The 17,773-nt window shown below is 38.3% G+C and overlaps 1 protein-coding gene across 9 annotated transcripts in view; it reads right to left on the bottom strand.

Moving 5' to 3' along the window:
* The window catches only part of FAT3 (FAT atypical cadherin 3), a 687,971-nt gene that overhangs the window by 165,539 nt on the left and 504,659 nt on the right, over positions 1-17,773 (bottom strand). The window lies entirely within an intron of this gene.

The raw sequence follows: 17,773 nt of genomic DNA, 5'->3' as shown, positions 1-17,773 counted from the left end.
GAGGAGGAAGAAACAGAGATTAGAGGGATGTGGCCACAAGTCAGGATGCTGACAGCCACTTGAAGCTCCAAGAACCAAGGATTCTTCCCCAGAACCTCCAGAGGGTGCCTGGCCCTGCTGACACCTTCATTTCAGCCGAGTGAAATTGATGTTGATCTTCCTGAAATTGATGTTGAACTTCCAGCCTCTAAAACTGTGAGAGAATAAATTCCTGTTGTTTTAAGCCAACAAGTTTGTGGTAATTTGTTTTATAGCAGCCCCAGAGAACAAATATGTCGATTTTTTAAAAAAACAAGAAAACACCAAAACCTGGACTGTGTCTTTTATTCCAGCAGTCCAGTTCTGCTGAAGTCTAAACTTCTTTGCAAACAATGCAAGCAAAAACATCTTTGTCTCTTAGTGCTATTGACTGCTTTTTTAACATAGCTATTTACATATTATTTAGATACATTTTAGTCACAGGGCACACACAATTTCCTCTTGTCTTTCATTTATCTGTTGTAAACAAAGGCACACTGCCTGTGGGGTAGCCCTGCTCCACAAGGAGTAGTTTTTTTTAAACGAAACAAAACAAAACAGAAAACAAATTCTAACTAGTTAGAACTCCTCTTAATAATATGGACAACTTGTTTTTTAGTATTAGTTAAGGTCAAACATTGATGATTTGATGATTTCAAAAAGAGCCTCCGAGAATCCTTAGATTTCTAATGAAGATGGTATGCGGGATGAGAAGCTCTAGACCACCACAGCAATGTAAAACCACTCCGTGGGAGGTGTCAGAGACCCAGTTGTTCAGTACCCCTCTGCAGAGGCACGGGAGTGCCGCCACTGTCCAGCATGCTGTCTCAAAGGCGCTGGAGAACGCTGAGAAGAACAGCAACGGAGAAGTGTAAGCATAAAAATAAAAAGCAGCCAAGGAAAAGGAGCTGGGGAGGCCAGCCTCAGTGGCAGCATGGCAAACGGCAACAGGGGTCTCAAGCTGCAGGCTGAGAGAAGACTGGAGCCTGCAGGTAAGCTGTGAGAGAGAAGCACATGGGAAAGTGCAGCCTGTCACTTTAAAGACAAAGATCACTCTAAGGCATGTTAGGAAAACATAAAGAACCCTGCACGAGATGAACACTGGAGACATTAAAGGATGCCAGCCACTGCTCCTTAGGCAGTGCGTGCTGCCCATGGTCTATGCCAGTTCTGCAGCCCTACCATGCCACCCACACCTGACTGATCATGATGCTCAGTGCTGGTCCTCCTGTCTGTTTCACCAGGCCAGACTGCATTTTCTATTTTATATAATTTTTAATTACAAATTAATTAAAAATAAAAGGTTACCTACCAGGTCTTCCTCTCAGATACTCTCATTTCATACCATGTTTTTTAAAGCATTTATTACAGTTCTGACTAAATAATTATTTATGTCACTTTTACTTAATGTCTGTCTTCCCCGACAGGCTGTATCTCCCATGAGGTTGGTGGCAATGTCTGTCTCAAACACCATGTATTTTCAGTCTCCTAACCAGTGACCCTTGGCACTCGATATATTTCTAAAAATAAGTCTTTGATTATCCAGTTTGTTCTGTGAGGGCACCAGGTATCAGAAAGAAGCCAAATTGCTAAAAATCAATATGCTGAAATAAACAATATATAAAACAACCAGTTTGCCAGAAGCTAATTTGCCAAAAATCAATGTGCTAAATTTACCAAAACATTGTTTTCTTGTAGCTGTTTATGAAGTTAATCGAAATTCACAGTAGATTGAGTGGTTTTAAAAGCTTTTGAATATTTTAGGGAAGCTTTAGATGCCAATTTTTTCATTTTGTCATAAGAGCAGTATTTTAGTAAATGATCATTTTATTGAGATTTAAGAATCCTAGGGAGATTTAGACTTCTACTGAATAGATTTAACACTAAGGTAAATGTGATAGTGTCCTGTTCTCCTGAGTAATCCCATCCTTATTTCCTTTCCATTGCTTTGGACAGTTTTTGCTTTTCATGTTGAATCTGTCGGCCCACTGCTACCGAGTTGACCAATCCCACTTAATACATGTCCCAGATACTAGATAATAACAAATTAGCTTACCGTTTGGCATAGGATGATTTTGGCCATTTCAGATTTCTTTAGCTGTTTTAAAGGTCATTTTTTATTATTTTTGAGTTTAACCATTCTTTAACTTTCAACCAGAGTGACTTAGTCATAATTTGGTGCTTCTGGCAACATGTTAAATTTTATCATGTCACATGAGAAGGGGTCGTTTCGAGCATCTGAGTATCTTTCCATCCTCTGAATGTCATTTAAACTATTTTGAATTGTAGGCATTTTATCATTCTTTTCTTAACCATTCAAAGAGCATATCAGCTTAAAATTTGTATTTCTAAAACTTAGTAACCACAATTTCACCATTTCCCATTGACATGGTTGTTCTGTGTCTTTTCTCAGCAAATTCATATTTATGATGAATATATGGGATACCTGAAATTGCAACTGTTGACTATAAATATGCTTTTCTGAATATTAAACATATAATACAAAAATTAAACCACTTCTACCCATAGTTTTTAAGAAGTTGACTATTCCTTGAAACGCTTCTATAAATATAGAAAAGGAAAACTCTGCAGTAGAACTTTCTAGAAGTTGTCATAGCTATTAAAACAACTCCATCTTATAGTTGATCTTTTAGTAAAGTTTTTTAATTTTATATTTTTGTTGGTATATAATAGATGTACATGTTTTCAGGGGACATGTCCTAATTTAATATACTTATATTATTTGTAAAGACCAAATCAGTGTAATTGGGATATCCATCACCTTAAATAATTATTTTTTCCTTAGTAAATTTGATGAAGCAACTTAGAAAGCAGCATTATTTGAGTAATTGATTAAACAAGCTTTTAAATGATAAATTTTTAAAAGTAAAAAAAAAAAAAAACTGTCTACTTGTAGAGGGATAATGGAGACATGGAAAGTCTCTCCAGTATGGAACCCTGGCAAGGCGTTTGCAATTATTCTACTCTTGGCTCAATAGAAAAGGAGTCTCTATATAAAGAGGATTATAGCAGAGAAAGGGATGTCTAATTTAAAGGAAAATAGAACCGCTCTTTATCAGCCGATGTTAGTATGCTTCTAAGAAGCTTGCCTAGGACTTTTATAAATCTCAACTGCATCTGAGGCAACAGCTTATAGAGAGCAAACGGTCATTTAAGGTGTCTTTTAAGATGCTAGACTTCTACATCCATAGAATCGGTTAAAAAAAAAAAACTTTTTAAGTAACAAGATCCTTTTTCTTTTTTTTCTTCTATTAGGTAATTGAAAGCGGGTATTTAATTGACACCATCATGCTGGGAGCTGTGTTTATAGAAAGCGGATGCCTAGGGATAGGAAAAGTCAAGCTGAACGTTACACTTTGATGAGGTAGCTGGGAGATGGATTTTTCTGTCTGAGACCCAAGCTTGAACCTGAAGAAGATTTTCACAGTTGAACTGTCACAATTTTTAACGTCTGTGGGCAAAGGTCTTAGGTTCTGATGTGATTCATGTCAGATGTCAGTGGAGCTGTGAGTGTTTTTCCTCGCTGGCCCTCAGCATTCAGTCCCCCATATTTAAGAAGAGGCCCATTTCTTAGGAACAACTGGCAATGGGATAATGCTCTCACAGTTTTAACAAGGTTGTGAGATTATATTGGGTGATTTCTCACTACCTGCTCCCGATTTTCCTTTTGATGGGTAGCTTAACAGATATGGTGAATTTTATAAATTTCTTTTCTAACATTAGTCAATTGGATTTAGGGTTGTTTTTTTTTTCCCACTCTTGTGTGTTTCTCATTGTATTCAGGTGAGTGTTTTGGTTTGCTCCTGAACTTCTCCTATTGCTGTGAGAGAAGCTATAGCTGGCAAATGGCCAGAATTAAAATAGATATTATAATATAGTTGCTTCTTAATTACTCAATGTGAATTAACCATGCCACTGTAATTTTATTCCCATCTTGTGGTCTCCTGCTCCTCTGGCTTTGGACCCATTTAATGGTGTGTACTTTAGGAAATCAAAACAATCTTTATGCTAGGTAAATCTATGGCAAAAGTTTGAAGCAAAATTTAAACAGTTTTAGCAAGAGCTGCTGTTATCCCTGCCCATTTCTAGTGGGGGTAATTAATTCAACATTTAATACACACGAATACTTGTGACTGTGTATTTAACATACCTAAATCATCTTCATCATTAGACTTAGTTTACCTAAATGGAAGGGATAAACTGCTTAGCACAAAACCAGATTTAGCTAGATTGTTGTAGTGCTAAAATGACTTGGAGGTCTAGAAAGCAGCATTATTTTAGTAATTGATTGACTATGAAATTGACTCTAAAAATGTCCATCAAATCTTGCAGCTCCTCCTATCAACAGGTGAATTCTATTTCCCTATCCTCTGAATCTGGGATGGCTTAGTAACTTGCTTTGACCAGTAAAATACAGTCTAAATGACATGGTGCAAGTCCAGATCCTGAGCCTCAAGAGGTTTTGTAGTTTCTGCTCTTGCTGCACTTGGAAACCTGAAACTACTATGCGGCCAAGCTAAAGTTCCTCTATCACAATGGAACTCAATAAATACCTGATGATTGGTAATGTGGTTTGGCTGCATCCCCACCCAAATCTCATCTTGAACTCTCGCGTGTTGTGGGAGGTACCTGGTGGGAGGTACTTGAATCATGGGTGCTGGTCTTTCCCATGCTGTTCTCATGGAGGAGAACCAAGTGCCATAGCCTGCCAACTGCCAGACATGTGAGTGGGTCTATCCTAGATCGTCAGTTGGCCCTCTCACCAGTTCACCACAGTTTCTTGAAAAATCCCAGCAGAGATCAGCTGAGCCAGCTCAGACAAGAATAACAAAACCCACCAACAACCCACCCACAACATTGTGAGCTAAATGAAATGGTGTTGTTTTAACCCACCATGTTTTGTTAAACAGCTATAGTAAGTAATACAGTTGGTTTTGTATTTTATAACTTTGAATCTCTAAGAGCAGCCTCTATCACAATGGAACTCAATAAATACCTGATGATTGGTAATGTGGTTTGGCTGCATCCCCACCCAAATCTCATCTTGAACTCCCACGTGCTGTGGGAGGTACCTGGTGGGAGGTACTTGAATCATGGGTGCTGGTCTTTCCCATGCTGTTCTCATGATAGTAAGTCTCATGGGATTTGATGGTTTTAAAAAGGGGAGTTTCCCAGCATAAGCTCCCTTCTCTTGTCTGCCACCACATAAGATGTGCCTTTCACCTTCTGCCATGATAGGCCTCCCCAGTCACATGAAACTGTAAGTCCAATAAATCTCCTTCTTTTGTAAATCACCCAGTCTTGAGTATGTTTTTATCAACAGTGTGTAAACGGACTAATACAGTAAATTGGTACCAAGAGTGGAGCCCTGCTGAAAAGATACCTGAAAATGTGGAAGTGACTTTGGAACTGGCTAACAGGCAGAGGTTGGAACAGTTTGGAGGTCTCAGAAGAAGACAGGAAAAGATGGGAAAGTTTGGAACTTCCTAGAGACTTGTTAAATGGCTTTGACCAAAATGTTGATAATGATATGGACAATGAAATCCAGGCTCAAGTGGTCTGAGATGGAGATGAGGAACTTGTTGGGAACTGGAGCAAAGGTGACTCTTGTTAAGGTTTTAGCAAAGAGTCTGGTGGAATTTTGCCCCCTGCCCTAAAGATATGTGGAATTGAACTTGAGAGAGATGATTTAGGGTATCTGGTGGACAAAATTACTAAGCAGCAAAGCATTCAAGAGGTGACTTGGGTGCTGTTAAAGGCATTCAGTTTTATAAGGGAAACAGCATAAAAGTTTGGAAAATTTGCAGCCTGACAATGCAATAGAAAAGAAAATCCCATTTTCTGAGGAGAAATTCAAGCCATCTGCAGAAATTTGCATAAGCAATAAGGAGCTGAATGTTAATCCCCAAGATAATGAGGAAAATGTGTCCAGGGCATGTCAGAGGTCTTCAAGGCAGTCCCTCCCATCACAGGCCTAGAGACCTAGGAGGAAAAGATGGTTTCCTAGGCCACGCCCAGGGTCCCCATGCTGTGTGCAGCCTAGGGACTAGGTATCTTGCATCCCAGCCACCTCAGCCATGGCTGAAAGGGGCCAACGTAGAGCTCAGACCATGGCTTCAGAAGGTGCAAGCCCCAAGTCTTAGCAGCTTCCACGTGGTATTGAGCCTGCGAGTGCACAGAAGTGAATAATTGAGGTTTAGAAACATCCACTTAGATTTCAGAAGATATATAGAAATGGCTGGGTGTCCAGGCAGAAGTTTGCTGCAGGGGTGGGGCTCTCATGAAGAGTCTCTGCCAGGGCAGTGTGAAAGGGAAATGTGGGGTCAGAGTCCCCACCCAGAGTCCCTACTGGGGTACCACCTAGTGGAGCTGTGAGAAGAAGGCCACTGTTCTCCAGGCCCCAGAATGGTAGATCCACTGACAGCTTGCACTGTATGCCTGGAAAAGCTGCAGACACTCAATGCCAGCCCATAAAAGTAGCTTGGAGGGAGGCTGTACCCTGCAAAGCCACAGAGGCAGAGCTGTCCAGGGCCATGGGAGCTCACCCCTTGTATCAGTGTGACCTGGATGTGAGACATGGAATCAAAGGAGATCATTTTGGAGCTTTAAGATTTGACTGCCCCGCTGGATTTTGGACTTGCATGGGGCCTGTAGCCCCTTTGTTTTGGCCAATTTCTCCCATTTGGAATGGCTGTATTTACCCAAATCCCTATACCACCATTATATCTAGAAAGCAACTAACTTGTTTTTGATTTTACAGGCTCATAGGTGGAAGGGATTTGCTTTGTTTCAGATGAGACCTTCGACTTTGGACTTTTGAGTTAATGCTGAAATGAGTTAAGACTTTGGGGGACTGTTGAGAAGGCATGATTGGTTTTGAAATGTGAGATTTGGGAGGGGCCAGGGGTAGAATGATATGGTTTGGCTGTATCCCCACCCAAATCTCATATTGAATTCCCACGTGTTGTGGGAGGGACCCAGTGGGAGGTACTTAAATCATGGAGGTGGGTTTTTCCTGTGCTGTTCTTGTGATAGCAAATAAGTTTCACAGGATCTGATGGTTTTAAAAAGAGGAGTTTCCCTGCACAACTTCACTTCTCTTGTCTGCTGCCACATAAGCTATGCCTTTCACCTTCTGCTATGATTGTGAGGTCTCCCCTGCCACATGGAACTGTGAGTCCCATAAACCTCTTTCTTTTGTAAACTCCCCAGTCTCAGGTATGTCTTTATCAGCAGTATTAAAACGGACTTAATACAACTGGCATGAGCATCAAGGATACAACACTTGTGTCTCATAAGATGCACCCATAGCCACAGACAATATTTGACTTTCAGAAAAATTCCTTAGGCAGTTGAGGTTTGCACCTTTAATATTGCAATTACTATTTGTTTCAACTGAGGATTTATTAGGATCATTGCTGTTTATGTAAGTGTATGTAAATTACTCCATTATTTCATTCCCTCACCAGGACAGAGCTGTTTTAAAAAATTAGCTTCAGTGAGATACAATTTATACACCATAAAGTTCACCTGTTTAATGTGTACAATTAAATTGTTTTCAGTATATTTACAGAGTTGGACACTCACCATCATAATCAAATTTTAGAATATTTTCAATATCCCCAAAGGACACAGCTTTTTACTTCATTTTTTCTATTACAAATAGCTAATAAGGTCCTTTAACCTTTCATTGAATTTTATAATAACCTATTTCTTGCATTATCCTGATTTGCCATATTGCAACACAGGCAGTGTGCAGTGTTACTAAAGAAACATGCTATTGGACACATGGTACTGGGGGACAACACACACTGGGAACCAGTTGTAGGGGTTGGGGGAGGGAGAACATCAGGAAGAATATCTGATGGCTGCTGGCCTTAATACCTGGGTGATGGGATGATCTGTGCAATAAAACACCATGGCATATGTTTACCTGTGTAACATCCTGCATGTGTACCCCCGAACTTAAAATAAAACTTGAAAAACAAAAGAAACGCACGCTATAATATTTGGAATCCTGGACTATCACACAAAAATCCTAAAGGGATAAAAAACATTGAGTTCAAATATCATTTACATTAAGGGATCTTATTTAGCATATTTTGAATTTGAAGCACTGGTATAGTTTAATAATGTCATTTAAAAATGAAAACAATTAGGCAAATTTAGATGGCTTACACTTCAAATTGCTATTAGAAAGGATGAAGAAGAGTTAAATTAGAGAAGCTACAGCATGAAATCTGGAAATAAGGATGAGAAAAAAGATAAATGAAAACAGTTGAGGGTACATGGCACACTTCTAAAAGTGTTAGAAAACACTTTTCACCACTCTTTCGTCCAATGTGGAATTCTGTCAAATTAAAAGTCCTTCACCAAATGCTTCACAGTTCACTATGTTAAGACATGTTTTTCAATGAAAGCACATCTCCAACTGTATGGCAAAAATGGCAGGAAAATAGATTCATTTTATAGAAACGAACTGTGTATCTCTCTTCATGTATATCCATCTATTCCCTGAGAAAAGGTTAACCTAATTATATTTTTGAAGCATTTTAAATTATAGACTAAAACAACGGTATTAGCAATGACTTATTGTTTCATTTTTAACGTATTAAGCTTTAGGTAAAAGAAGATAATCAATCCCAGAGATTCAAAGATATTAAAGTGCTCGTGAAGATCAATTGGTAATCATTCCTCAGCAGTGCTTAAAACCTCAGGGTTAGGCACTATGTTAAGGAGAAGATATAGATGAAAATCAACTTCTTACTCTACTTAAAAAAGATCCTCCAGGATATTTCTGGAAAGTAGATGTATTTCAAATTCTAGATCCTTATATCCTATGAGTTCTGGTCATAAATGACATGAATCAAGCCCCTGCCCCTGTGGTATAGAAATAAATCCAGGAAGTTTAACGTGACAAACATTTCTTGATCCTTTTAAATGTGCTATAGGAGACATAAAGATAAAGAACACGCCACTTCTGCTGGAGCAACCAGACAGCATTACTCCTTGCTTTTCCCTAAGCACCAGGTTTCCCTTAAACAGGGGAAGGGCAATGGAACGTAGTCTTACTTGAATCTTGTCCAGTGTGTAAGCATCCATTTATTAATTACGAATACCATATCTACTTACAAAGAAAGTTTGTGGAGACTTACAGAAAATTTTATACACACACACACACACACACACACAGAGTTGGTTCTCCTGTATCCATGGGTTCTGTGTCCAGGATTCAACCAATCTTGGATAAAAAGTATTTGGAGAAAAAAAGCATCTGTACGGAACATGTATGTACAGACTGTTTTTTCTTATCCTTGTTTCCTAAGCAATACAGTATTAACAACTATTTACATGGTATTTAAACTGTATTAGGTATTATCAGTAATCTACAGATGACTTAAAGAATACAGGTGGATGTTCATAGCTTGTATGCAAACACATCATTTTATGTAAGGGACTTGAGCATACATTGATTTTTGGTATCTGAGGGGGTTCCTGGAACCAATCCTCCATAGATATTGAAGGACGACTATACATATAAAATCAAAAGAAAGATAAAAAGACAAGAACTGGTAGATAATAATTTTAGAAAATCTAGGGTAAGGGAAGCTACTACAGTTTAACACAACAGTTTCATTCTATAAGTTGGCTGAACTCCTCATCTAATAGAGGAGGAAATGCTAACTGGCCCAGCTCTAAACTCTGAGACGCCTGCTGCATGGGTCTGTCCTAGGAAACAGTGACTAAAATAGACAGCCATGTGCTGAGCAGCACTTCTATAAAATATTCAGAGATAGGTGTATAAGGCTGTGTAGTACAGCTTCAATAAATATCAGGAACCTAATACTGTAAAAACATTTCCATGGAAAGCTGGAGAAACCTAATCCAGGTATGTGGTGTTCTGGTGACTGGACTTGATACAAGGATATAGCTCAAAACATAGAGAAGAACCAAAAGCTAACATTTCTTACCTATTTCTTTAGAGGTATCAACTGTTAGGAGATGCAGAGCCCATCATTCAAATTTAAGATTATTAGGATTAAAAACTCAAGATCATTAGACTTAACAGTGCATTCATTCTATAATGAGACTCTAAGCATCAGGACTGGATACAGCAAAACTAATGTTCACTTGTAGAAATTCATTCATACATATTTACTGAGCACTTTATATGTACCAAACACTAATCTAGAAGCCAGAGATTTGGTAAGAGAACAATGTATGCTTGGTTTCAGTCATTATTGAGTTTACTGTAGAGGATGGAGAGGTTAGACAAATAAAAAATAAATATTTTTAAATGATAATTTCAGATGCTATGTACTAGGAAGACACTAGTAAAAAAGAGTAATAACAAGGTTCATGCCATTTTTCATTCTGACTGCTGACAGCCTTCTGCCCCATCACAATCCCGTCCCTGTCTGCTTCCATATGTGGGCACATTAAGAAATCCCAGATACTTCCTCCTTTGGTGCTAGCAGGAAGTTCAAACCATGTAGGCCCCAGCTTGAGCACAGGAACCCTCACCTAGTCCTACCCCCAACCACCATATAGCCCCAAGCTCATCTCTATTTCCTACTTTCAGAAGCCATTTGTGGACCAGCTTGGGAGCCCACCCTATTCTCCCCAGAAAGCTCATATGCAAGTAAACCTTTACATATACTTTGGTGTGTGTGTGTGGCATCATGGTCTTGACTTTTCAACCAAAGTTTAGTTGGAGGGTCTATCTTGCCACCAGGGAGTGACCACATCATGAAAATTGGTCAATGTCTCAGGATTATAGGCACAATAAGAAGAGAAGGCAGGTCTCTTGAGGCAGAGCTTCTGAAAATTCAATGTCACTTCTACTATAAGCTACCGGTCACAGCAAGTCACCAAGCCAGCCCAGACCCAAGGGGGCATGGAAATAGCCTCCAGCTCTTGAAATAAAGAGTTGCAAGAATCTGTGGCCATTTTTACAATCCACCATGACTATTTAGCTGAATCTAGCTTGCTACCATCCAGTTTACTCATTTCATGATGAGTAAAAATATCACAATAAAGATCATGGCTGGTGATTTTATCCTGGTGAAGGGCTTCTCTTCTTTTTTAAGAAGTGAGGGTTGTAGTCCCAATGAGCCAAATCTTTCTCATCCTTGTCCCCATCACACTGACCACAGAACCTGTATATCTTAGGCTCTGAATGATAGCTGTACAAATGAACTAAAGTCAATTTTAAGTTAAGAACAATGTAATCACTAAGGCACAAGAATTAAAGGAAAAAAAATCTGTCATAAAACATTTTGAAAAAAATCTTCCATATATGTTCATACATTATCTCACAACACATTCACATTTTTCAGCCATTTGAACACAGCGGTATCAAACTAAGGTCTCTTGTCAGGTGGGTGACAAAGCCATTCTGGATAATTCTGACAGTTTAATAACATAATTAACCACCTGATCTGTAGGAGGGTGAGTCATGATGAGCTTCCTGACAGAGCTGTGAGAGGATACAACTGCTCATCTTTGGAAGTACAATGCACACACCCACAATTGTATATATGCCCTTTAGCTGAAGCGCTGAATTAGGACCCCCATTGGAAAGCAAACATGTCTATTTGATGATGGATGTTGCTCCTTTTCCTAGTCCTCAAAATGCCCTTCTGCATTTGCATCTATTGAGCAAAACAGTTATTGAATATGCTAAAACTGAGTTAGGTATTGGGGACAAAGAAACATAGAGGATTTTTTGACGTGAAGAAGGAAACTAACAGTTGATATATTACTGTATGCAAGACATTCTGTTAGTCTCTCCACACATGCTTTCTACACTACACAACACATAAAACAACCCGATAAGGTGGTTATTATCTTCATTTTACAACTGAGGATACTGAGACTATCACAGAGTAAGAATTTGCTCTATATCATTCAGCAAATGTATGGCAGAATCTTGATTCAAACCTTGGTCTGCCTGAACCTACACCCAGCCTCTTTTCACCAATATGGCTTAGCATCAGCCTGCAACCATGGGTTTCTTCCAGCTATGCAAATGTTCTATCAGTTGTTATTCACTGTAACAACATTAAATCTCTACTACAATCATAAAGGGAAACCTCCCTCCTTTTCCCAAATGAATCTCTCTCTAGATTCCATTTCTACATCCTAGCAATTAGGCTGGGATGATGTGTTCATCAAAGTGGCCCTGGTGAGTGAATTACCTAATCCTTCATGTCAACCCCAAGTACACATGCAAGTAAAAAGAAAATTAAAATATACGGACCCTAAGTCCAACTCACCTGTGCCAGAAACACTGCAGTTGTTACAGTGATTATTTCAAGAGGCAGAGTTAAGAACCTTGTGGAAATGAGTAAAACTAAGATATATGCAAATTTACAGTAAAAGTAAAAACATAATTTTTGTACATTTTTTCCAGAAAATTCTTAAGAAAGCCTTTTTTTTTTTTTTTTTTTTTTTTTTTTCCTGAATTGGAAACTCAAAGCACAAGTCAAGAGTAGATCAGTCCTCAGCTCATATGCTGATGGCGAATGAGAAACAGCTAATTAGGCAGGCAGTTGCTAGCAGGATGACCACCTCACTTCATTTAAAGGGAAGAAACACAAATGAAGCCAACCAAACTTATGATGTCTATACAGTCCTGCTACTGAACACCAGCTTCTGACATCCGTGAGAAAGAACTATCCTTGTTCCTTCCTTCACTCCTTCCTTCATCACCGTGTTTTGCCTATTTATCCAGGTATCTTTTATCTTACTGCTACCACTACCTGCAGTTGGATAGCAAACCCCTCACACCTGGATTTGCCTCCTCTTAACCGACTGGTCTGATCCCAGACTCCTTCTAACTCCAAAGCTAACTTTTCCCAGATAAACTGTCTTTGTATATGACTTTGATCATGCCAGCATTCTGCTCAAAAACCTTTTATGGCTCTGTATTTAATCAAGTATCTAGTCGAACCTACTTCAATTTCCCTCCTCTACTGCTCTCCAATTCCTACTTCCACTGGCAGGTAGGCTACTCCTGTCACAGTCTCCCAGGGATGCCATATGCATCCCTCTTTATGTCTCTGCTTGAATCATCAGTGTTCTCTTCTTTTACATTGATCTTCTTCTTATCCAAGGCCTAGGTCAAGTCTCCTCTCTTCTGTGAAGTCCTCCCTGATAAGTGCAGCCATTAACTTTATAGCACATACAAGTTGTTTCTATAGCACATACAACTTGTATAGCACATACAAGTTGGGCATAAAATTTTACCATGTGCTGTCCTACAGCTCATCAGTGCTTCACCTGTGTTATTCTGGTATTCTCAACTGTTTTAGGGTAACTTTGGGTGTAGTTATCATGTTTTATGTGCTGGAAGTACGTGTGTGTGTGCGCATGTGCATACACAAGTGCGTTTATGGTTAATTATCAACTGTGGACTGTCAATTAAATCTCACACCAAATATTTGTGTATTCTCATGAGTGATCATTTATATCAATTTGACATTATTTTATTTTTATTTATTTTTTATTTTTTTGAGATGGAGTCTCGCTCTGTTGCCCAGGCTGGCACCATCTCGGCTCACTGCAAACTCTGCCTCCTGGGTTCACCCCATTCACCTGCCTCAGCCTCCCGAGTAGCTGGGACTACAGGCACCCACCACCACGCCCGGCTAATTTTTTGTATTTTTTTAGTAGAGACGGGGTTTCACTGTGTTAGCCAGGATGGTCTCCATCTCGTGACCTCATGATCTGCTCGCCTTGGCCTCCCAAAGTGCTGGGATTATAGGCATGAGCCACCACACCCAGCCAATTTAACATTAATTTAAATATTCCCAGAACTTTTATTACATTTATAACTTTCAGTTTTTTTTTTTTTTTGAAGTAGGCTAGTTGTCCTATAAGTCCCAAATCCACATAACAAAAACCACGTGAACCCCATATACTACTGGGATTTTTTTTAAAAGTTAAAGATGTTGTCAGGTAACCCCCAACAGTCTTTTCTTTTTAAAGAAGCAATAAAATAACCGAGACCAGGGTTTTGAGAACAATTTGGTATTTCCCTTCATGGATCATTCATTCATTCATTCATTCATTCATTCATTCAACTAAATAGTTCCAGAGTGCTTATTAGATGCTAGAAACTGTGTTAGTGCTAAGGATATCAATGATTTTATTGGTATTAAAACTACCTATAGCTAGTTTCTAATGAGCCAAGAGGAAAATGCAGCTTCATAGGATAAAATATGTGGAAACTGGTAGATATTCCACAATCTAGTAATAGCTGAATTAGGTTGAGGGACGAACTGGGTTGTTCTGATAAAGAATTTGTTCTAGGACCTTTTGATTTCTTTCCCAATTTCTGCCATGGATGAAAGTTTGACTGAGGTTGGTCAGAACTGTTTAATCATCATAGATTTCAAATTTTATTTTTTTTTCCTTTTTTGTGCTTTGGGGTAATATGATGTGGATGGCTTGCAGAGTAGAGATTAGAAACAACAGTGTACTGAGCCTCATCAGTGTTTTAGTGTGGGAAGTACAGTTTTTCTGCTTTTTAATGAATTCTTGTACAACCTAATGGCTTTGCTCCAAAAATGTCCTACTGGAGTGGAGGATTACCTTACATGGGTCATTACACTTCCAAGCTTTAAGCCTCAGAAGAAGCATTAAATTAAAATTCCCTGCACCTAGTAGGCAGAACATTGTGACACTCAAAAGATGTGAAAGTGCTAAGTGAATTCTGAGCAATATTATCACCACTGCATATTTATTGAGTTCAACAGGGTGCTAAGTACTGTACAGACAGATAATACAAGCAGTCTACAAAAAAAAAAAAAAAAACCCACAGCAATAGTCTTATAAGAACTCTCTCATTTATCTGCCCTAGGAATAGACACTGTAACTAGACTTGTTAGAGAGAGTCTCCTCTTTTCAAAAGTATCCTCAAGGTTCTTTATACTTTTGTTTGATTTGAACATACTCAATTTTCTACAGTTACCATTTATGAATGTGACCAAGTCTCCCAATTTCAAAATTACCATAAGAATGCTGCAGGCATTAAACTGAAGAAGAACTTCATCCCTTTGCAACAGAAAATTATGAACTGAGTTTTCTGGGAAATCTTAAAGAAATCAGTTGTAAAATATGATATACATACTATTATGTTTTTGATTCAACTGGGAAAATAATGCATTTTCAAATTTAATAATATTGGTCTTCTTAACTAACCTTCAATTTTCTGAAAAATGCAAATTTGAAAGCAAAAGGAATTTAATAGTTTAATTTTAAATTAAAGAGTGAAAACTATTGAAAGTTAAAGCATGAAGTGAATTTCCTATTTTTTAACAAATCTAGATACAAATAGAGAAAAAATTAAAGTACAGGGTACCCAAGATGTAAGAACCAATATGCATGTGGATGAGCACAAAGAATAACTTTGCATATCCAGAAACTAATTGAAGAATCCTGGCTTACTTTATTTAAATGCCAGCCCATCAGGGTTAAGAAAAAAAATTGAGCACTTTAGAGAAAATGGGTTATAAACTGTCATTGTTGAGTTTAGTGTTCTGACAACTTTGAAAGTAACTACAATGTAATTTCCCAAGTTGGTAGCTAAAATAATAGAACATCTGGATGCCATTGAAATGCATGACAATCAAGGAGAGAACAGAAAAGCAGTGAGAACAATGCTTTTCCCTTTGCTTATCATTCTTTGGAGTTTTCAACTCTTACTCCAACCTCAATTGTGGTAGTCAAGGGCAACTCCCTTCTCAAAGATTCACCTATGATTTCTAAGATCCCTGAGTCCATCTCTGGGTCTACTTACGGCTTCCAGAAGCTGTATTTTCCCCCAACTTGGCTTCTTAATCTCTTATGTCAGAATTTAAGCCTGAACACCTGTGTGAGGTGGTAAGCAGTGTGCAGTGTCTTTTATGAATTGGTCAGAGTGCTGATTTCAAGCTTATAAGCTGGGGCTGGCCTTTGGAAATGTACACATCTCCAGATAACACCATTTATTAAGCAACTTCAGGCTCATGCATTCTGTCCTTCGGGGGGCAAGTAACCCTACTGTGGAAAACATAATTAAGTTAAACTGTAGGTGGTTCAGATATATTTGTGTTACCAACTGGCAACCTTATAGATGATGTTTTCTTCTACAGTTTCTGAACTGCCCTTGTCATTTGCTAGGCATTTATAGTTACATATTTATGCCTCTGGAAATATTGGGCAAAAGCCTAGATAGCTAAAGCTCCTCTCAGGTAAGAATTGTAAAGTCGAGTTGATACTAGTTTTCTCTTTCCTCTGTCTAAACACAATGAAAAGAGAAGGTAAGAATATATTTTCTTTCATTTTAATTCAGCTAATATTTAGAGTCTAATAAGTACAAAGTCAGTACCAGGAAGAAAACAAAAACAAGTCATTAAGGACTTTGTAATCTATGATTTCACAACAGACTCATATTCATGAATTATGTATTTCTTTACATTTTTACTCTCAAAAAGGGATATTTTATAGAAGCATATTATTTTTCATGCCCTCCCTCCATGAAAACCACATTTCAAGGTTGTCTGAAAGTGGGGTTTCTCTGAGTGCAGAAATGACTTATTCTTGGCATGCACATGAGAGTCTTTCCAGAGTCCCTTTTTCTTAACAGCTCCAAGTTGGAACTGATGGGGGATGTGTGGCAGGAGACAGGGGCTGCTCTTCTTTCTTCTTATTCTACCTGCATCATCTGAAGGGATTTTGCTTTTAAACATGGGAAGGCATATGTGCCCTCTCAGAGACATGTCAAGCCTCAGCTACAGTTTGGTTTGGATCCTTTCCCGCTTTTTACACTACAATTTGTCACCAGTAGAGAATGCAGACAGCTATGCCAAATGCGAATGTCGCTTGCATGCCCACATTTGGCAAATGTTTATCCAGATCTTTAGTTTGGGCTTTAAATAATCCATCATCAAGCAGATGATTTCTAAGTTACTATTTAGCTCTGAAATTTTATGATTCTGTGGGATTTATTTGTACTTTTGTGAAAAGGTGCTTACAACATATCATTTTGTCTTCAATGACGAAATGTTGTAAGGTAGAATATCAAACTACACTGGAAGAAAGGGGAGTAGTTGATATTTGTGGGTAACCTGTTCAGATGTCTAAAGTTAGGTTACATGTTTAGGCTCTTGATATACTTTTTCAAAGGACATGAATTAATATGCAGTACTCTTTTTTCCAAATGTTTCAAAGATATTTATATAGACATTTCTTACACTGTATAATTTTTCATACAGTAGGTAAATGCTATAAGGTGGAGTATTATAGCTCCAGTCAAGGGATAGATTTTTGTTCATGTCTGTGTGCAATCTGATCAAGTATCTGAAATAATCTGCCAAATTACATTCGATGATGTGCAGGGCCTTTCTTTTAGCTGATCCACAGGCAGAAGGGAAAGTTAGTAAATGGCTTGAAACTGGGCACCAAACCAACACTACAGAAGTATCACTAGGGACTCCTGGGGGGCTGGGTTATATTCACGCAATATTCTAGAAAAAGTGATAGATGGTTCCTACTCAAGGTCATTGGAAACTCTACCATAGATTGCTATTTAATGAGATCCTATGCAATGGAAACAAGTAACATATGGAATGTAAATATATTAATATAGAAAAATGTCCATAATAAATAAGCAAGGATATGAAACTATATATAGTATGAATTAGATTTTTTTCCACAAATTTTATGCAGGATTATATGAAATACATGT

Source organism: Macaca fascicularis, chromosome 14, assembly GCF_037993035.2.
Source record: "Macaca fascicularis isolate 582-1 chromosome 14, T2T-MFA8v1.1".
NCBI lineage: Eukaryota > Metazoa > Chordata > Mammalia > Primates > Cercopithecidae > Macaca > Macaca fascicularis.
The sequence above is the reverse complement of the archived record's forward strand: the minus strand, read 5'-3'. Positions and strand labels throughout refer to the sequence as shown.